The sequence below is a fragment of the Passer domesticus genome, chromosome 5 (assembly GCF_036417665.1).
Source record: "Passer domesticus isolate bPasDom1 chromosome 5, bPasDom1.hap1, whole genome shotgun sequence".
NCBI classification, from domain to species: Eukaryota; Metazoa; Chordata; class Aves; order Passeriformes; family Passeridae; genus Passer; species Passer domesticus.
This window is the reverse complement of record NC_087478.1, coordinates 72,014,216-72,036,503: the sequence shown is the minus strand read 5'-3', so window position 1 is coordinate 72,036,503 and position 22,288 is coordinate 72,014,216. Positions and strand designations below refer to the sequence as shown.

Here is a 22,288-nt window from a genome sequence, read left to right as displayed (position 1 = left end):
ATATTTCACACACTGCAGGCAACATTTAGGGAGCAGGGGAAATCTTTCTTGGCTGTGCTCCCAGTCTGAGCTGTCACTGCCCTCCATCAGTCACAGGTGCTCTTCTGTGTCAGAGTAACCCATATTTACTGCCCGCTCCTGTCTCTCCCCATCCTAAGCATCTCACAGCAGTGTTTGCTTCAGCCCCAGCACCTGTAAGTGGGTTGCTGTCACAGATCTGCAAATGTGGAAAGCAAATTCCCATCAACCCCAGGTACAGCTTTCCTGCTCTTACTTCTGTCAGCCCACTGCTTTTCTTGCTTCTTAGCTCACTGCCTCATCTCTCCATCCCACCAAATATCCCACACTGCAGAGCAGATGAGACAGAGCTTTGATAATGTATCCATTCCCTTGCTGTACTTGCTGGATGCCTGAGAGCACTGTTTTAATGAATCACAACAGGCTTTCTCCTAGTACCACCGTCTGGGGCCACAGCACAGTCAAACAGAACAATTTTGAAAGCTGTTTCTAAGATGAGAGATGGGACCCTCCAAAGAGACATGGGTTTGGGGACTTGAGGGAAGACACATTCCTCAGGCAAGTTTGACCCAGGACATCACTCCTTTGGTGCAGAAGCCTCCCATCATCAGTGCAGATAGATAGTTCTTAGAAGTGTGGAATTTTCCAAGAGGATATGGTGAAATCCATGTGCTTTACAGCCTCCTTATTCACATACTCTGTGCTCATGCACTGGCTCTGTTTAGATCATATTTCCCCATGCTTAATGTTTGTCTTCACTTCTTCCCTTCCCCCAAGTCCTGCTCCAAGTTGTGCACAGCAAACTGAATGGAGTAACTTCTCTCAGCTCTGTCCAGCCTTTGCACTATATATATACACATATATATACTTTTTATACATATATATAAAAATCTAAATTATATGCCACAGCAAAATATTCCTCTAACGAGAATATCCTGGGGTTTAGACAATAGGTACAGACAACTTAAAAGCTTTCTTTTAAATTTCAGCTCCTGCCATCTCAGACATTAATTTACTACTAGCACAGAGGTGCATATTATGTTAGTGCTGTTCATACCAGTCTTTATGGAGGGGAAAAAAAAAAAAAGAACAGCTCTCTAAGGACATGCCTGCTCATTTCTGGCTCATTAACTTTAATGTCATATACAGCTCTCACAGGTTGGGAAGACAGGTAGCATAGGTGATCTTTACTATTCTCTAGATCATGTCTAGCCTACATGTATACCTTAAAGTACATTCCTGACCCTCACACTGTATTTTAACCAGATAAGTAGCAAGCCTGCCCAAAGGCTTGCTGTTCATTTCACTCTTAGCATCACACACAAGCACTGGGCCCCTTGTCAGAGTGTTACTGGAATCATTAACCCTGGCACAGCTGACTGTGGTGGGACTCCAAATGGGTTTCTGCAGCTCTGGGGGTGCCAGGCGACTTCCAGGAGGAAACCCACCCAAACCAGTGTGTGCACACAGATTTCACAAGCAGAGGGTTGACACCCTTCACATTTGACAACAAGTATTTTTTTCCCTCAGAATTGTTCTCTCTGATGTTGGGTAAGGAAGAAGGAAAACAAATCTTTTTTTTTGCCTAAACCTCCCCCATAATTCAGACAACAGGAAGAGTCAAAATTTCACTTTTAACATCTGCTGCCAAACAACTCTCATGCTTCAACCTGACATCACACAGGGACACTTCTGGGAATACCAGTGAGGTCTCAGTGCTCTTTGTGCTGTGCTGACAGGGAACCTTAACTTGTATTCCAAAGTTTTGCTGCTATTGTGATCAACAGAGGGAGCCCAGAGGTGAGTCAGTCAGTCACCTTCTCAGCCACCAGATCCCAACACAGATGGAGCCCACATCAAATGCACAGATCTGATGAAACATTCTACACCTATGCCACCATCTTTGGGGTATCCCATAAAACAGAGAGGAAGGTTCAGCAGAGGCATGGGGTACCTCAGGCTATTGTGATTTACCAGGTACACAGCAAAGTGCATACTCCACCTCTGCTGCCACCACTGCCAGCAGCACAGGATGCTTCACAGGAAGGTTTAAGCTGCTGGGGGGCAGCTCTGGATGCATGCAGACCCTGTGGGGAACAGTAAGCCCACCTGTTTGCCAGGACTGACAAAACAGCTTAGGAATGTCCCTTGTCTGGAGGCTAGCAGGATGTGTACAGGCTGGCAGCCTCCAGGGTAAACAGCTCTTCACAGATTTTTTCAGGGAGCCATGTTCTGCAGGTAAGAATAATTTCCTCACTCAGTCAAAATTGTATTTATAAAGCATTTCCATTACAGTAAGTCTTCATTTTCCAAAATTAGTTTGCCAAAGTGTTTCCAACCATCTCAAGTTACAACGGCAAATTAAACAGTACATAAATGACCTGTATTGCACACCCACCAGCTTCCACTGACCACAAGAGGCATGAGAAAGGAAAGGAACAAAACTGGAAGTGAAAAATATTTACTTTCCTCAGAAACTAGTAAAGCAGAGGATGAATTTGGGGGGGAAATAGACTTTAACAAAATAAATGCACTAAAATATTGTTATTAGTAGAGCTGGTTCAGAGAAATCTGAGACTATTAAGGTACAACAATGGCTCTGCTCCCCCTCTCTTGGTGGTGCTCTGGGTCATGTCATGGGAACTGCCCTTTTTACAGTGGGCTCCCTCTACCCCTTCTGTGTGCCCCAGGAAAAGGCACAACCATCTCATAAGAGCAGCCATGCTCTCAAGCAAAAGTTAGCACAGATGGCTTAAGCTGTTTATTTTTCTACTTCCCGTTTAGAGTGTCAGGTTGCAGACAATAGTTATTAATTAATCAGAGGTCAGTTCCATGCCGAGACCAATCCTCCTTCCCAATAAGCAACTTTCTTAAACAAATACAGTCCAACCCAAAAACCAGTTTAAATAATCACTCATTCCTCAGGGATGCTCCTGTGCTTGATGTGGTGGCACTGCAGACTGCAGAGATATGAGGACTACCACCTACGTGGGAGTGCCTGGGGTGAGCACTGAATTAACTTGCTGCAGTTTTGGATACATCAGAGCATGGAAGAGTATATTGGAATGATCTCAGACAGTAGCTTCAGGCAAAGCACATTCAGCAAATAAACATTTTTATAACAGCAGCACTGCTTTGTGGCTGTCATGGTGTAACCCCAGCTGGCAACCAAGCCCCATGCAGCCACTTGCTTGCTTCCCCACCAGCAGCATCAGGGACAGAATTGGAAGAGTATAAGTGAGAAAACTTGTGGGTTGAGATAAAGGAAGTTTAAGGAGTAAAACAAATTCCATGCATGTAAAGTAAAACAAGGAATGAATTCACTATTTCTCATGAGCCAGCACGTGTTCAGACATCCCAGGACAGCAGGACCCCATCATGGGTAAGAGCTACTTGGGAAGACAACCATCACCACTCCAAACATTTCCTCCACTTCCCCCTTCTTCCCACAGCTTTATATGCTGAGCATGATGCCTCAAGGTATGGGACATCCCTGGGGTCAGTCAGGATCAGCTGTCCTGGCTGTGTCCCCTCACAACCTGTCGTGCAGCAGCCCCAGCCTCCCCACAGGTAGGGAGGTGTGAGAAGCAGAAAAGGCCTTGGCTCTGTGCAAATCCTCTCTATTGCCAATGCCCTTTTCAGCATAAATCCAGAACACAGACCCTTACTAGCTGCTTTCTAGTGAAGAAAATTTACCACAGCCAAAAGAAGCACAGTGACATATGTGAATGGAGGAGGTACCTCATCATTTTCAGAGCTAGGGTTTCATATTCACCTTGGAAATGTGCGTGTGCACATGAAAAAGCAAACAGATCTATGCTGATGGTGCTGCAAGTCTGGTGCATTTTAATATGAGACATTTAATTGCTGTGCTTTGCTTCTGAAGACAGTTCCCCAAGCAGATGTGCTCATTCACAGAGCAGTGAGGAACACAGGTAAGACTGAAGAAAGGGGGATGGGGAAGATTACACATGGCTCAAATAGCTAGAAAAGCAAAACAGTTTGCTCCCACAAAACAGAAGAGACAGACTGGACACATCTTTCCAAGCTCCAAGTTTCTCTGATCTGAGGGTTCAAAGTACTAATTTGCTTAATGATGCCAAGGCAGCTCTGCTCTTCAGAGAGAAAACTGTCCACCCATGTCACCAGCTGTGCCCTTGCCTGGGAAACAAGAGACTGAGGGAGGTTTGCTTCTGCCTTTAAGCTCAGAGCCCAATTAACTGCCTGTGTCCCTGGGCCTGTGGCAGAGATGGAGGCTGGGGAGTGAGCAGGGGTAGCAGCAGCACCTGGCAGTATTAGTGCCTAACCAGGGGAAGCAGCAGAAGAGAGATCATAGAGGCATTAACAGACTGGGCAGGGGGACAGGGGGCTCTGGTTCTGTAGAGCAGAATGCAAAGGGAAGGGGCAGAAAGAGAGCATCAGCTAAAACAGGTATTTCATTTTTACAGGTTTACACTGGGAAATGAGTACAGTCATTAGATCGTTACTTAAGTATTCAATCATCAACTCTCAAGATCTCAAATAGATCTCTTCTTATTAATGGCCTTTACTCTTCAGAACAGACAGATTAATTTTTTTTTAAATAGAACAGCCATACTTTAAACTCTGCTTCTCCATCCTCTCCCAAAATCACAACAGACTTATCAGATGATGTTTTCTGATAGAGCAAATTGAGAGAAAGCCTTTCATGGCTGCCACAGCCCTTTGAAGGAAGACCACTGTCACTGCTGAACCTCGAGATTTTATGGGACAGACAGGAGTATCACCACAGAAGTTGCCTGTAAAAAAGACCAGAATGGGATGTGAACCTTTTACTCTTGAGGGCTGTAAGGCATAGTCTTTCAAAATGCAGTGTGAGAAAATATTTCCCTCCTAAAAACCCCCTTAACACCAAATCCTCGTGTCATTCAGCTTTGAGCTCATGCATCAGGCTGCAGACATGGCCAGAAGAGAACTGGCTATGCTTGTAACCAGAATAGTGGCCTCCCTCAAACAGACAAATAGCTACAGACACCCCCTGTAACCACTACAAGTCACCAGTGGCAAATGCCCACTGCTGGACCACTCTGGCCAGATGAAATCCCTGCCCTGACAGGCAGCCCCTCCCTCAGGCTCCTTTGTACAAGACACCATGCAATGCTCACAAGACTGCAGGGCATCCATATCCTCTGGGGAATAAAGCACTTGGAGTGTCTCACATAGCTGACAGCTGGCACTGAAGAACCTTGTATTGAGAAATGTTTTAACAGTTTAAATTTCCAGTCTGTGCTTTTTCTCCTGTGTATAAAGGATACAGCTTCAATTTCCCCACAATGTCCTACATAACCAAGTCAACAGTTCTTTAGTCAGGCTGGTACCTCCTCACAGCCAGCAGAGCTGTAGGAAAAGCCCTGCCTCCCTTGGCCCCTCTCTCTGACCTGCTGCCTTGTCTTTGGCAAACAGCTTTGGACACACACTGCAGTTTGTCTTCCTGCAAGTTAAAGTCTGGGAAAGAGTATCCTACACAGACTTGCACAGTGCCAGGGCACAGCCATGCCAGGATTAGGACTTCATACCCAACAAGTTGGATTACAAAAGTATTTCTAGGAGGGGAAAGGTATTAGGCTAGCTGGCATAACTCTGAGTGTTAGCAGAAATCCCTGCATGGAAGTGCGCCATGTAAAAATCCCTTGTCTGTCAGAAAAAAAAAAAACTGGTTAAGGTCCCCCATTACTCTCACCCCAGCATTAATGCGAGCTCTCTCTCACCTAGTAACTCTTTGGTTAGCCCAAATCCTTCACACACCATCAGTTGGCCATGACAATTAGACAGATTTCTTTCAGTGCAGAAAGTTCAGGACTTCAGGGGGAGTAACAGATTTTAATGGGGCTACAAGTCTCCTGTGGCAGCTGCAGCACAAAGCAAAGAACAAAGTCACAATGCCGCATATTTAACAATTGGCTCTTATTTCCTAGGGATAGCTATCAAAATGTGAGCAAAGGCAAAAAGGACTGTAATGCCCTTTAGAAAGAGAAACGAAAAAAAATCAAAGACGGGACACACTGGTCCAAATCTATTTTGGTCATATTATTCATTACTTCTGAAGTTAACCTTTCATATGGTTTAGAGGTCTATGGTACTGCCACATGAATGAAAATTTATCTCTTGCCCTAACTAGGCACGATAAGGGAGGGATAAAGGGAAATAGATGAAAGTGCCAGAAGATTTTTAGTACCACAGTTTAGCATTGCTATTGTTAGCCCCTCAGTTCTGCCACCTTCAGGCCTCTGATGTGCCCTGTGGTGAGAGCTTTGCCCAGAGGTGCCAGGCTTGTCTGCTGTTTGCTGGAAGCAGGACACTGGCACCCACCAGCTTTCCTAACTCTCTCTGAGGAGCGTGCCCAGTTTTCTAACATGCATTGAAGCCCCATGAATTCATTAAAAGCCATACCACAGATGTTTGCAGGTTTTCACAGGGCAGCTGCAAAAGCCAGAAGAACTTGGATGCTCACCTGGTGGCATTTGTGTCTCACAGGGGTGTCCCAGTCACTGCATGATTCCTTCCCAATCTGGAAGGATGACATCCATGTCAAGCTCATCTCCTAGGGAATTTTTGGGGCATTGATAGGTTTTGCCCTGGGAAGAATAAGAATGTAGAGCATTAAATTAATTTTTAATATTAAGTTTTAAAAGGACCTTCACTAAGTACTAGAACAATTCCTGCATATGACCCTCATTGAAACACATGGATCACAGCTGAAGACCGTCTGAAGAGCACAGCCTTAAAATACTCATTTTAAAAGTTCATCTGGAAAAAAAAAGTGTTCAGTTAGATGGAAAACCAATTAAGAAAACGCCCACATTCCTATGTTGCCAGGTCTTGTTCATTATAATCCTACAAAACTCAAATTCACTTTAGCCTTGTTTCCAGCTTCAGCATTTTGCTCTTACTGCATTTCCACTGATAGGTACTTCCCTTGTTGTGCACACTAAATTGCTTTCTGGTTACTTTCTGACTCTTTGAATTTCCCAGCCTCCTGCTCCCCTGTCATAACATCATCCTAAAGTTCTAGCTCATTCTGACACTAAAGCCTAATTCTATGTTTTAGCTCCTGGGTAAAAGTAATTTAGTTTAGGGACAGGCACTCACAAACTTCTGTTATTCACCAGCTCTAGAGAAGGAGGTGGGCAGGGGGGTGGGGGGAAAGGAGAAAACAGGCTGTTTCAACATGTTGGGACATAAATAGGCATTGAAATCTACTTTAATATAACCAGTCTTGAAAAACTGCCAGCCATAACAAATGCTATTACATAGCAGCGAGTCTGTGTGCTGGAGGATGCTCCAGGGAGCTGTCTGAGACTCCTATTCAGGCAAAACTTTGACTGATGGCCCCATTTCTGATAGTATTTTCCTCCTTACTGCATGTAAATAGTTATGATAGCTCAACTGCTATTCTCAGCTGTAATAGATATACTTTTAGAATTTTTTGTGTGCTTTTACAAATAAGCTCTTGGAAGAAGAGAATTGTGGAGTGCTCCAAGAGCTCCTTAGCATCTCCTCTATCTTTCCCCATCCTCTGTCCTTTCACTCCCAGCTCAGAGCTAACTGACATGCTAAACTGTAGATTTGGTGGGTGTTTTCTTGATGAAAATAGTATTCCCAGCATGTTCCATTACCCTAATAGTCTTCAGCAGGAAGCATTGCTGCTGCATTTGGTAACAAAAGAGTGTTCTTGTTTGAACGTCAGGGAAAAACCAGCTTCTGCCCCACACCTGAGAGCTGCAATGAACACGCACATGGACCTTCACCACACCCATTCACAAGTGAAATAGGGCCTCCTCTCTAGAGCAGGAACCACCACCACTGCTGTTATGTTAACAGCATGAGTTACTATCCAAAAACTCTCTCCAGAGGCATCACTTAATTTTGAAAATATTTGGAGAAACACATACACTAATATTCACCTGCAGTACCCCCAAAGGCTGGTGCTGGATTTCTCCACCACACTTTGTCTAAAAGCAGATCTGTCTGGACACCTACAGAGATTAAGTTCTTCTGTATAACATCTACAAACACAGTATATTAAACCCACACAGAGATAGACTAAAGGGGCATGAGGGAAGGGAAGGAAAAATCCCACAATGAAATGATGTGAGGAAATGCTGGGAGAAGGAACACATGCAGGACACCAAATAAAATCTCTGCAAGATCAAGTTTCTTGAGTTTATTTCCAGTCCTTTCCTATTACTTCATCCTTCCCCATTTACCCCTTGTGCCAACAAGTTCCAGTTAATTCTTTTTGTTTCCAAGTTGCTGCTTGATACAGCACTTTTTCCCCTTCCTCCTTCTCCCCTACTCTGTTTACAGACCCTTTAAAACAGGAAAGAAGCAGCATTTCCTCAATGCATTTTAAAATGGAATTACCTTGATGTGCTCCTGCTCCCTGTCTCACTGCATTTCCAAGGAGATTTTACTTGACTGCACAGCATCCTGTACACATGCAGATAGAGAGGCCTCCAGAAAGTTTAACTTGCTAGTAAACAGCATTAAAGTTCTCACTTTGTTTTTTTCATTTAGCTTTATTTTAATTTGTGAATTGTGTTTATCTAGACTACTGTCTCAGTGATGGGACTGCACCTCAGCAGGGTCAAGGTGAGGAAAATAAAGCCTTATGCATGGAAGTTAATACATTTTTTGGCATGAAGTTTCACACCCAGACCCCTCAGTGTCACCCATTCCACCTTCAAGAGGTAAAGCATGTAGCATCACTGTCTCAGAGGATATGGAGGGGCTCGCCTTTGAGCATGAAGGTGACAATACAGCAAGTCACAGGTCACTCATGGGGCAAGTGTCCCTAAGGGGATGCCCAAACATCACAGCTTACTCCTCTGTAGTCCCTTTCACTGCTCTCTGAGGCCCCAAGAGGACTGTTCCCTGCTGGATCAATGAAGCACACTGCCACAGGGATTAAGGTCTTCAGCCAAGCTTACAACCTGGGCTCTGCAGCTTAACTTCAGGCTGCCAACACATCAGAGCCCTGCAAGTGGAGCATTCTGAAACCAGCCCAAGTGAAAGTGGGAAATTTCTAGGACTGAATGTCCTCAGCTGGACTGTCTGTTGTTATGTGGAACTTTTCTTCCTCTCTGACTCTCCATAAATCCCAAGAAACTCCTCTTGGCAGTTCAGTGATGATGTTACTGATGGATTCTTTACAATAATCTTTGCCATGCCTTTCAGACATAGGGAGAGTATCCAAGAGCACTCTGTGCTTCCCCCATAACATGATGAGGAAGGAGCAGATATAAATCCCTGGAGCTCTTCCAGCTTCACTTCTGATGCCCATTCTGTGGATAAATGTGCGCTTCAGTGATAAAAGCATTAAGACAAGACAGTAAGAGCTTTCCACAAAACCTGGCAGTCCTGCCCATGATTGAAGAGAGTCTAGCAGGTCAATAAAGTTACTGAGAAATGGGTTTCCGATATTTCCTTTTCTTTTCTTATTTTTTAAATCTATTCCTCCCCTGCCCCAGTATTACTGGACTTGATAGAAGTCCAAAGATCCTGATATTACTAGCAAGAGCACAGCTATTTACTGGAAAGGTAAAAATGATAGAAAGCTTAACCTACATGTGTCATCTCTCTCTATATATATAAATATTTAAAACCCATTCTGAACAGTTGGATCATTTCTTAGGTTCAGCATTCAAGCTGGCACAAGCCTGCAGGAGCTCCTGAAGTGTACATGATCACACAGCAGCCGTGCTGCCTTAACCTTGGAGACCCAGGCAGAGACACAGGCTAGGAGCACAAAGGGGTGAGCTGCTGGGCCTTAGAGAAAAGCAGATTTGCTTGCAAATTTGCTCTGAGCTGTGCTTTAAATCAATACCTGGAAAAGAGATAAACAGGTACCAGGCTGGCACATACCTGGGATAAAAGACCTACCAACCTCAAATACTCACTACTGAGGAAGAAATGTATTTTTTTTAATTGACCTTGTGACTAGCTCTTGAGAAGAGTTATGAAATATTATACTTTAGTCTAAGAAGTCCCTGATTCTCCAGAAGAACAGGAGAGCAGGTCTAGCCTACAGTTCAATGTACACACAGTGCATCCAGATTCAGCACTCATTAAATAAGAGACCAAATCAACAGGGAAATATTTGGAAGCTATATGAGTGGTTATAACAGAGCAGGAGGAGAGAAAACAAGATCACTAATGAGAACTGTGTGTCCCTTTAGTACCAAGCATAATAGGGTTGTTTGCCTCCCAAGGCAGTAATTTTTTAAGTCCTACCCTCCACAGAGCAACTGAAATTCTGTGCGTGCTCCCTCCCACACCAAGGTTTTATGAGCTCTCTGCTCAGATGGGATGCTGGCACCATGCTCTGTCTCTGTGCACCTGCATGGGACACCAAGAGTGCAGGGAGGGAAGGGCTGAGCCCTCCTGCTGGGGAGGAGCCCTTCCAGTGCAGAAGGGAGGTGAAGAGCATTTGCCTCCTGAGGAAGGAGCTGTGGTGTGAACAGCTCAGCACTTGTGAGAGGGAGCACATGGGGAAGGGGCACGGGCCTAAACCCCCGTGGAAGAGAGCTCAGCCCAGCTGAGTCACAGGGAAGGTGCCTTTCGTCACTGAGAGCTGGCTTCAAAAAATCCAAAGCTCTTCCACCACACTCTAGGTTAAAAGCAATGAGTCAATCACACAGTTTTGCACAAGAGCTGCTGCACACACGCAGCACTTCTGGAGGATGTGTTCCCTGTGCTGGCATCAGGGGACAGCAGGGTAGGGTGTGTGCTGCAGTCTGGAAGATGATAAAGCCCAACAGGCTGAGCCACAAGGGCTCATCTCTAGGTTCATTTTAATAGTTCTTTTTGCTTTCAGGTTACTGAGCTTGCCATGGCTTTGAGCTCATCCAGAGATGAGCAGCTCAGCTGAGACATGCCTGCTTCAGAGTGAGCAAGAGCCTTTTGCACAGTTCCAGCCTCTGCTAACCAGCCCTGAGCTGCCAGTGATGTCTCCTCAGTTGGTAGCTGTGCAGTCCTTCCCTGTGGAGAGAAATTATCCCCACCTCCTGTTGCTTGCCACTTCGGGGGGGCCTATTTTTATCTTGGTGGTGTGATGCTGTGCAGCAGCAGCAGCGTGGATGCCACGGGAGGAGGAGGAAAGCACAGGCTGCCTGCTGACCAGCTGGCTGCTGCACGAGGCTGCGAGCAGCGCCGCTAGCACGTCCCTCCTGAACAGATTGCTTTGGAAATCCCGAGCAACTGCAGTCGCCGATTTGTTGCCAAAGCTCGTGTCAGCCAGCAACTCAGGGCTACTCCAGCCTTTTCATCATCCTTCCTCCTACACAGTATTGGATGTGGAGAAACATTTAGATGCTTCATCAGCAGGAGGAGGCACATTAGTAGGACAGGGCTGCTTGCTGGGTTTTAGAAGCAGCAGCAAGCTGACAGTGTGTCATCCAAAACCACAGCTCTGCTTAAGTAAAGTGTGTAAGAGATTCAGTCCAAACCATGGAAGATATAAAAGCAATGCCTTATTTCAAGGATGGTAAGGGAGAGAGCAGATTCAACAACATACCCAAGCACATGGGAAATCTGCAGCACCAGTGGTAACGAATCCCTGCTCCCCTACTTCCCACAATAGGAAGACAATCATAGAAAATCCAGATAAAGGAGTCAACTACCTGTATACCGAAATTTTGAGTCAATATCTCACTCAAAGAACCCTGAGGGCTTTGAACCTTTTGTATGAAGGCCAATGTGAGAGCTGTGTGCAGGGCCACAGCCTCCACCTTTGGAGAAGATTTACACTACAGAGCTGCGCATCCCTGCATCCATCAAGTGCCTGGCCAGAGAGCCATTACTGCCTTAGAGCCAGTGGCCAGCAGCCAGTTGTGGCAGATCCAAGGGGATGGCCAGCTTTTCTGTGGGGAGGACCTGGCTACCCCACAAACAATGACTTGTTTTGGTGATTGGTTTTAGCTCAGAAGAACATTCTGCCTTAGTCAGCATCTGAACTAGCATTTCTGTTAGGTCAGTGTGGGGTTAAGGAAGATGCCACAAGGGAGAAAGGTAACTGCAGCACAAAGCAGGGGAGTTCAAGTGTTCATCTGATCTGAGAGTGGATCCACAGCATGCTCTTTTCTTTAATATATACTTTAATTTCCTGCTCCTAACTGCACCATATTTTATTCAGCATGCAGGGAAAAAAATAGATGAAATTTATTCCTATCAGCAGGAGTCTTCCACTTTCTCCTGGCAGCAACATGATAAAATGTAGGATGGGCAGAAACACAAAACATTCTGTCCAGAATTAGGTTTTTCCTCTTAAGAAATGACAAGGAACAATCACACCTATTTATTAGCATAGCTGGCTGTATGTGCACACGTGCAGGGAAGGAAGAGGGATAAAACTCTGGAACACAAAGGTTTTGCATCAGCAGTTTCTTAGTGCAACTACTTTGAGCCAAAGGGAAACATTTCTCTAGAATGACTAATTAATTTATTTAACATGTGAAAAAAGATACTTGGAGCTATGTCTAGAACATTTCTGAAATCTCTCAAATCCCATCAGATTACACAAAATGAAGTAGTGGATTTTTACTTTTGCCAGTGAAACCATAAAGCCAAATTCCCCTTGACCTGAGTAGGCTCAGAAGAAAGAAACTTTTGAGGAAGAAGAGAGCGAGCTGGTGCAGGGAAGAAGCATGCCAATGCTGGGTTCACATGGAATATTTCAAACAGGTTTTTTCCCCCCCATTCTCTGTATGAGAGCCCTCCAGTTTAAGAGCAGGGTCTGCTTCTTTTTGTAAGATGCCATCACTTTTGTGCAATCAGTGCTTATTCACTAGGAAATGCTACTTTTTCTCTGGCAAAATTTATCCTGCAGACTTTTGAATGTCGTGCTAATTATATCTAGATACATAAATGCACAAGTTCAGTTTAAAGCATTTTCCCAAACTCCTGCCCATCAAAGTGTGGGGCTGGTAGGCATTTCCACAAGCAGCTGCTTTTTAGTGAGAGAAGTATCTGTCCAAAGATTAAACTCAATTTGAGAGACAGAAGTGTAAAACACAAGTCTGATGCTTCTGAAACTCCCACTCTAATTCCAATTAAGCTTTGTTTAGGGGAAAGTTATGAGGAAAATGAGGAAGTGGAGACTTGCTGGAGGAAATCACCTGGATTTTCTCTTCCTTCACCTTAAGTCGCCTTAAGAAGTCTACCAGACAAAATCCCAATGCACTTGGGATATTCTGTACACAGGCATTATATTCAGGACTCTTCCCAGACAAAGACAATTCGCCTTTTCTCAGCATTCCCATCCAGTCCAGGAAAATCCTCATCCTTGAATAGACCCCTGGTTTCTTTGGGCTGGCACCACCACCACCCCATGTGACAATGCTGTCACATGTAAATGGTCCATCTCCAATGGTGCAAAACAAAGGGCCACCAGAACCATCCTAGGAACCAAGAGAGAAGACTCAGAGAACTCATTTGGCCTCTGCACTGCTGCAGGTAAGAGGAGAACTGCTGGAACCCTATTTGCCAAGAACAGCCCTCCTGCAGGAACTGGGAATAGAGCTACTGGTGCCACTCAGCAGCAGCCTGAACTGTTGGATTATGCCATGACATGGAGCATTACAAGCGAGGACACTCCTCAATTTACCTTTTCACTTCCAACCATAATAAAAGAAAACCACTACAAAGATATCACTAGACTGTTTTACCACCAGAGGCGAAGAACTCACCTACTATTTATCAATACTTCGTAACAAAAGTTTGGTCTCCAACCCAACAAAAGCACCCACAGCTAAGAATTTTACACTATACAGATGACTTACTCATTGCAACACCAACTCAAAAAAAATTAGAACAGATTAAAGACAGTGTCATCGCTGAAGTTCAAAATTCTAGACTAAAAATTTCAACATCAAAAATACAAGAAATCTCACCCCAGAAATATGTCTATTTCTATCACTATATTGTGCTATAAATACTTCTAAATTAATTATCTATAATTACCTCATGTCTTACTACAATATAGCTTTCATCATTCTATTTCTTTAAAATATTTCATCTTATTTACAAAAGCATCTTTTAAAACTTATTTTTAATTCTATTTCTCTCTTAACAATATCTGTTTTATGATATTTCTAAATCAACAACTCATCTCGAAATTTACACACAAATACATACTATATAAACTTTTAAAATTCTCTACAAATTCATTTCCCACATGCAAAGAAGAGACTGATTTAAAAGCTTGGTTATCGTTGAATGAGGACTGAGCACAGGCTAAAACAAAGTATGCTTGAAGTGTGCTCTTCAGGGTTACACATCATTTATTTGTCCAACATAAGATTGTGATATTGAGCAGAACTCACATTTTAGCTTGACAATGCCTCAGTCAGAATTACTTTGCCTTTTATTTACTCAGCTCTTCTCACCCGCTTGCCTTGTGATTCTGGGGTGATTAGTCAGTTCTTCAGCAAGGCCACAAGAATTTTATAAAAACCATACAAGTCACAGTTTACCTTGACAAAAGAGTGCCGTGAAAAGGAGTTCCAAGCAAGTGACAATGGGAAGTGTTTCACTGGGATCACAGATGGGCCTTGGGATGTGCAAGTCCTTTCCAGTCCCTTTCCCTAAGTGACCCACAGACATTTCCTATTTCAAGAGTACTCACCTCTAATATTTCTTCCCCTGACGAGTCCTGCTCTCCCACAGAAACAAAGCCAGCACAAAGGATCCTGGCAGTGATCCCTCCAGGGTAACTGGAGCAGTGATTTATCTCAGAGACTTCATTCTCAAGTACAGGTGCTCATGTCTGCTGCAACCACCTAGCTCAGCTCCCATCTGGCTGGGAAGAAAATCTGAGGTTAGGTGTGGGCAGAAGAAGAAAATATTTCTGAGAGAAATGTAATTTCAGCAGCATCAAGGGAAATGTTGAAGTCAGAGCTCAGCATGCCCAAGTAGGGATGCACCACAGTGGTCTTCACCTGTCTCATCTGTGACCAGGGCAGAGAGGAACAAGCTGCATTTTAAGGGCAGCCTGAACAGATACTTGTAAAGGAAAAGGGGAAAACAACCCCACAGATTATGACCAACCTCCAAAGAGGTCATGAAAAGAAATTTTAAAAAGGTGTAAGGACTTGGAAAAACAAATTCCCTACTTCTCCAGTCACTTGAGAAGACTACTGGGACAAATTACATGGACCTAATTGAGACTACAATGAAGGCTTCACTGTGCAAACACAAGCCACTAAGGTTTTGCAGAAGCCTAGTGTGAGCCACTGGAGCTTCTTTCGCACATGTATTTCTTCCTCTTCCCCATTAGGAAGAAAGATTCAGCAAGGTTTTATAGACAGATATATTGCAGGGCACTAAGGGAGTAAGATGTTGAGGGTACACCGTCATCTCTTTTAGATTTTAAGACTTTTTACTGCCAGTAGTAAGAACCAGGTATAAAACATACTTCCTTACACTGCAAGTTAGCTGAACGAAACCAGAGTTACTGGATTTTGCTCCTCATTCTTCAGCCTGTGCTACTTATCAGTCATTTTGCCTTGCTGCCAACACTTTTATCTGTACGTATAGGTCTGGTTTGAGAAGTATTACAGGGTCAAATACACCAAAGTCAGCACTTTTGATGGTATTGCTTGGGTTTTTACCTGTGCTATTGACTCTTTCAGAGCCTCACAACGGTCTCCTGCTGTCACAGTCCAGTGCAAGGGTTTATTGGACCAGCATGATGAAAACAAACCCATTGATAAGATGATATTGATGTTTCATGAAATCAAACATATTGGAGTTACTTACAGTCAGCCATAGAGCTTCCTAATTCAGCAGTCACACATCCCTTCTGGCTCTTCTCTAGTCACTTATTCCCAGGACTGCTGAGCAGGGGCTTCTCACAGTGACAACTGTGTTCCATCAGTTCTGGCTCTGATAGCAGAGACTCCAATTAACTTTAATGGATCTCCTTTAAGGAAAACCAAACTCTTCCCATCTCAAAAATAGATATTCATGGAGAAAGGGCAGAGGAAAGGTTTTGCAGAAACAAAAAGGTGTGAATATAATTTATAGCTGTGCCCCCAGCCTGTAGGAGCAGAGGAGTGCACAGCATGGTGTGGCATTCACATTCTCTAGAAAAATCCCTTCACCTAGGATTTTTCTCCTGGGAAACTGAGAAGCCTCAGAAAAAGGAAAACAATTCTTACCTCATTTGCTTCTCCTCTGTTTTGCTCATGTGGAATGTGTTTGGATACTGTTTACCCACAGGTGATTGCCTTACTGGATTCTGCTGTGAGTTGTTTTCACTCATGGGCCAATCAGTGCCAAGCTGTGTCGAGACTCTGGAAAGAGTCACAAGTTTCCATTATTATATTTTTAGCATTCTGTAATCCATACTATCCTTTCTGTAGTATAATATCATATCATATCCTGTAATATAATTTCATTTAATATCATATAATATCATACAATATCATATCACATAATATAATATCATATCATGTACTATAATATAATCTCATATCACATCACACCATACCATGCCATACCATATAATAAAATACAATATGAATTATACTATACTATAATACAAGTTATAATATACTATACTACAATATAATGTAATATAATATGCTAAGTTATAATACACTATACTATCATATCAATATCATATCATAATAAATTAGCCTTTTGAGAATATGGAATCAGATTCATCATTCCTCCCTGCCACGGGGACCCCTGCAAATACAATAGCATGGAGAGAGGAGCAGAGGGGGCCTGGGAACATGCTGATCACACCCACAGCCACACACAGTGGGCAGGCTGATGGCAGCCCTGTCACACTGGCAATCTCCCAGCAGCTTCAGGGCAGCAGTGAGGACAGCAGGACAGCCTCCTCAGTCCCACTAATGTGCTTGAATAGTCACTGGGGAGTAACTGGGGAAAAAACCATGGGTGTCGGCAAAGGAGCCAGAAATCTGGTATGGAGATACCTTCACAGGCAAATCTCTTGTTTTCCTGGATAACCTCACACCATGGATGCAGCAAAGCCAAAGATGTAGGAGAGAGAAAATTTGTCTGCTCTGTCTGGAAGACTGGGGGTAGGAAAAAAAATCAGTGAATGAAAATTTGAATCCCAAGGAGTAGCTCCTACAGGGAGCTAGTGAGGCTTGGGTACTGAAACAGCATCTCTGCCACACTCCACCCTGTGTCCCTACTCCCAGTAGGAAGCACAGGCAACCAGAATGGAGAGGATGTACTACAAGTATGGATAGGAGTGATGGAGCACCTATGAATCACTTTTCATCCACACAAGAGGAGGCTTGAGGTCAGAAAACAAATGCCTCAATGCATAATCCTCTTACAAGTTAGAGGAAAGACCCTCAGACCGAATCAACTGAACCGAATTTAATTTCTTTACCTAGGGGTTCATCCTGAAGATACAATATTGGTGCAGTTAATCCTGAACCTTCTCTACCTGCCTCCTCTGTAAAAGGAAAGAAATAATAAGAGTTAGCTCTGACTTGGGTCTATAGCTCTGCCTTGTCCCCTCAAACCAAGTCCCCACTCCGGAAGGCAAAAGTTGACCATCCCAAGCAGCAGCTGGCACACACTCATGAAAGTAGGAAGCAGCAACAGCAAAATGGTCCCCAGGATCAGGGCTCTCCTCTGTAGTGAAGTTTTCAAAGGACATATCAGACTGACAGAATTAACAAGACTACTTGTTTCAGGTAGCAGATACTAGTCATCTCATTTCTCAGAGAGAATAAGAAAAAAAGCACTGGATTCAGCTCCCTTATTCAGCAAAGGGAGCTCTGCTACAAGTAACTATTCTGTTTTAAAGTTACCTTGACATAATGCAGCAAGATTAGTCAGAAGAATAAGCTCAGGTATCAAAGAATAGCTGCAGATGATGTGGAAATCCCCAGACACAGCAAGCATCTCCCTACTAACAAATGAACAAAAGTGAGCCAGGCTCTAAACTCTCTGAAGCTGTTCTCCCCATCACTTTGAAAATGTTACCAGCATGCTATTCCCTGAATTCAGCACTGATATGGGAGCTGGGAATCCACAGAGATTACCTGCAGGAATGAACAAGAAACTGTATTTTTAAGATGAGAAATGTCATCCTATAAGTACCTGTGGCTTTAGCTAATTTAGGTTTTTAAAAATCCCAAACTATAAAGACTTGGCAACTTTCTGATTAGAAAGCAAGTGCAGCCAGGATTAATCTACCATAGTGATGCCACATGTACATAAAATCAATCCTAATTTTTTTATAGAGGAATTACAAGTGTACACACAGTGTGAATGTCCCTCACTACACAAAACAGAATTCCAACCCAACAAACCACACTTGAGAATTGAATTTGCCACCATCACAACCAAAGTCTCTCTAGAACAGACTATGTGTCCAGGTTAAGGACCCAGAGAGCAGCTGCCAGACTTTTCTCCCTAGTGAGAGCATTCAGTTTGTACAACATCTCAAAGTCCTGGAACTGCAGCTGGATAGGAAGATTGCACTTTATTCCAGAGGAGCTTTCATGTAGGAATCTGAATTTCTGATGGCAAAACTGTGCTGGAAAGCATCAAGGGAAAAGCTCCAGGATGCTGAAAGCTTTCCTGTGAAAGATTCCAGATCCAAAATTGTCAGCCTTGTTCCCCCCACTTAAACAGTCCTTTCCAATGGAAACCAGATTCCTTTTTGCAACTGCAGCACTAATACTCATGCAGCACTTGGTAAACACGTGCAACTAAATTACCACCACAAAACAGATTCACATGGCCCAAATGAAAAATAGAAAAAGGGGAAAAAATAGAATCCTTTGCAAAAGATCACTTGTCAAAGGCAAACCCGAGACAGTTCAAGCCTTTTACCCATCTTATTTGGTAAAAAGGAAAGAGCGCCAAGGCCTGATCACTCTACTCTGGTTTCTGGTTAACATACAGAAACATAACACACATAATATATCTGTAAAGAGGTAACCAGAATTCAAGCCAAATATCCTCACTTCAGAGCACAAGACTGCTTTTCACCTCAAGAATAAATACCAAGCTCTGTAAAAGTGAGTGTGGTGGCTGGAATCTGTTTTTTGAAAAAAGACAGGCTATTGCAACATGCTTTCTTTTCATCCAAGTAGGAAGAACATCTGAAAACACAGAAATTAAAAAAAAAAAGGAAAGCGAAGAACATTTCTTTCACTGAAGATTTTCATATTGATAGAACTGAAGCAGATTTTAAGTGAGAAACTAAAAAATATTTCCTTCTGAAAGGGTGGGCAAAAGATGCCTCAGATGAGCAATTTTTTCATTAATGAATCTTCAACAGAACTACTTCAATACGCCAAGAATCCATTTCAGTAGGATTAAACACCCACCATCAATCATCCTTTCATTCTGCCTTTCTTTGTATGTTTGTGGCACTTACAGCAAGGTTCTCTGGCAGTCTCCTGGGAGAGAGCAAAGCCAAAGCCACATCCAGCAGCACACACTTGTGCACTCCACAGGCTCTGCAGCACATGAGCCATGGTCCCACACCCAGCCCTGCAATGGCAGCAGGCTCTTCATGGGAAAGCAAGACCTTGGATCAGGATGTGGGATCTCCTGTGCCCATGGCACACGTGGCCATCACGACAGGCAAGACAAAAGGACGAAGCCTCAAGGCTGCTGCAGAAATCCTTCCAGGAGTACACAGTACCATGGTACCACGCAGCATATTTTGGTGATAAAACATGCTTGTTTCCATATGATTTCTAATTGAAGTCTGAAACAATTAGTGCTCACACAGCTGGTTTGCTTCTTCCTCACAATAAATAGTAACTGCATCATAAATGCAGCCCAGGTTAAGTTCCACAGCAGAATCTTCCAACTGCAGCTGCAAAGTGGACAAGAAAGAGGGAATTCTCAAGACTGAAACACTTAAACTTCTTAAACGTGGGCTGGGGGAAAGCTAGATTTTTGAAGAATTTGGCATGACTTCCCTTGGTGAGTGTGTCACATTTTTCATTGAAACAGTCTGTTGGCAATCTTGGTCTGACTGCTCCTTCCTGTGCAGGGCTACAAAGAGGTCTGCAGGGACTGATGCTGGTCTAAGCTTTGTCCTAAGGCATTTTAGCTGTCATCTTCACTGCAGCACTCAATGCCTTGTATTTCTGAAAGGTCAGTGCCCCCTTTGGACTGCCCTTCCAAGAGCTTTTCCTCCAAGCATGGGAAGTGTGTGATTTTCCATTCATTGATTTTGGTTTAAATCCCAGCTGCACGTTCTCACATCAAGAGAGCGGCAGCAAACCAAAGAAAAGGTCTCCATAGCCTCAAGCATCCCTAGGTTTAACACAGCATCCTGGTTTAACCAAAGTAGGCAATGAAGGAGCACACAGACACTCACACACCACCACCTCTCCCCAGATCAGGGAGGGAATCGGGGAAAAATAAAGGAAAAATCTGTGAGTTGGGATAAGAATAGTTGAAATAAAAAATTATAATAATAATTGCAATTGAAGTGTAGACAGCAAAAAGAGATAAAGTGTGTGTCACTTTATGATATTTTCTGAAAATTCCTTCACTGGAATTTTTTCTCCTGGGAAGCTGAGAAGCCTCAGAGGAAAAGAAAAACAATATTATCTGATTTGCTTCTCTGGAATGTGGCAGATGCATGTTTGATTGGTTCCATGTGAATTGTTTTAACTTAATGACCAATCAAAGTCCAGCAGTGTTGGGACTCTGGAGAGACACGGGTTTTTATTATTCATTCTTCTCTAGCCTTCTGATGTAGCCTTTTCTCTATAGTTTAGTATAGTTTTAGTATAGCCTTTTTTAGTATAATATAATAAATTAGCCTTCTAAGAATATGGAGTCAGATTCATCTCTTGCCTCGTCCTGTGGCCCTCACAACCACAAGAAGAGAGGAATAAACCCCAAGACAGACAAGTGACACACAAAGCAATTGCTCACCACCACTGGCCAATGCTCATTCCACCCCTCAGCAGTGATCAGCAGCTCCCAGCCAGCTCCCCCTAGTTTATATACTGGGCTCAATATTCCACGGTATGGAATATCCCTTTGCAGTTCACGTCAGCTGTCCTGGCCACGCTCCCTCCCAGCTTCTGGTGCCTCTCCTCACTGGGAGAGCACAGAAAAGTCCTTGACCCAGGGTAAACACTGCTTAGCAACAACTAAAGCATCATTGTGTTATCAATGCTATTGTCATCCTAAATCCAAAACACGGCACTGTACTAGGAAGCAAATTAACTCTAGATGAAACCAAGACACGCTGTTTTCCACCCCCGTTTTCTCCCAGCAGGGCAGGAAACTTTGTTCCTGCTTGGAACAATGTAAATGGCAACGGGACTCACCCTGAGCTTGGTGGATTCTTGCTGTACACAGGCTGTATTGCTTGATGCAACAGGCAATAAGAATGAAGAGATGCTGCTGCTAGGAGTGGGGAATGGTATCAGACAGCCCATGCACAGTGAGAAGCTGGCACTTTGGTATGGAATAAGCAGCAGTTTGTGGGAGGGTTGACACTGCCTTGAGAAAAAGGCTGATTCTATTGTTTGCAACATGCACTCTACCTTCCCTTTATCCTCAGACCTGTGCTGGACTTCCAGGAAAAGCCATCCTGAGATGAGCCTGGTGGCTACAGGTTTCAAACACTTACAACAGTCACAGCCCCCCATACAGGAGCTCGAAGGTGATGTCTAATTGACAAAATATGCCCTGCAATGAATCAGTGACCTGGAAACTTTACAATTTACAGTCTTGTGCATCACAGATGTTTCTGGCAGGATTTTTTTGAACTGCTCCCCTGAACAGCTCTTAGCACAGAGGTTTAAGTGCAGCTTCTCCTTTTATTGCCTTTACGACATACTCTGCTGGACCTTCAATGAGCCAGCGGCACTTCATGTCCCTGGGATACAAGCCAGGCTAATTAGCAGTATCAATCTTCCCCTCTTCCACTAACACTGTGACACTGCCACAGCCTGAGCCTGAAACACTCAGACAGCACAGACGACAATATAACACATGGTACTTGCAATAAACACAAATCAACAACTTGATTTTTAAGGAAGCCAGGCACACAGGAGAGTTGTTATTTTAAGGGAGTCAGAAAGGAGAAGAAGGGAGTTTCTACAGCATCAACAGGGTCACTTGCTTCAGAGTCTTTATGGATGGCCATGAAGGTGAGCTACAGGCACAGCCAGCATTGCTTCCATCAGAAACAAACTGTGGTCTGGTCCAACTCTGCTGGCAGAAGGGCTGGGAAGACATCCCTGAAAGATTT

At 43.7% G+C, this 22,288-nt stretch overlaps 3 long non-coding RNA genes across 7 annotated transcripts; 1 reads left to right on the top strand and 2 right to left on the bottom strand.

The window, feature by feature from the left end:
• Positions 1–2,127: 2,127 nt before the first annotated feature.
• On the bottom strand, positions 2,128–15,740 carry LOC135301393 (uncharacterized). 4 transcript variants are annotated; one of them, XR_010363159.1, is made up of 6 exons: positions 15,666–15,740; positions 14,681–14,850; positions 6,509–6,632; positions 5,766–5,906; positions 4,616–4,796; positions 2,128–2,250 (listed from the first exon to the last, which is right to left on the bottom strand). It is a non-coding gene; the product is annotated as an uncharacterized LOC135301393 (long non-coding RNA). The 4 variants fall into 4 exon arrangements; XR_010363160.1 differs by lacking the exon at positions 2,128–2,250 and adding an exon at positions 5,163–5,242 and having other exon boundaries at positions 2,325–4,796; XR_010363157.1 differs by lacking the exon at positions 2,128–2,250 and having other exon boundaries at positions 2,325–4,796.
• A 542-nt stretch (positions 15,741–16,282) lies between these two features.
• On the bottom strand, positions 16,283–21,097 carry LOC135300937 (uncharacterized). Its single transcript, XR_010362680.1, has 3 exons — positions 20,959–21,097; positions 17,001–17,102; positions 16,283–16,349 (listed from the first exon to the last, which is right to left on the bottom strand). It is a non-coding gene; the product is annotated as an uncharacterized LOC135300937 (long non-coding RNA).
• Positions 19,872–21,969, top strand: LOC135300936 (uncharacterized). Of its 2 annotated transcripts, XR_010362679.1 has the most exons (4): positions 19,872–19,992; positions 20,063–20,166; positions 21,308–21,494; positions 21,596–21,969. It is a non-coding gene; the product is annotated as an uncharacterized LOC135300936 (long non-coding RNA). The 2 variants fall into 2 exon arrangements; XR_010362678.1 differs by lacking the exon at positions 21,308–21,494.
• Positions 21,970–22,288: the final 319 nt, after the last annotated feature.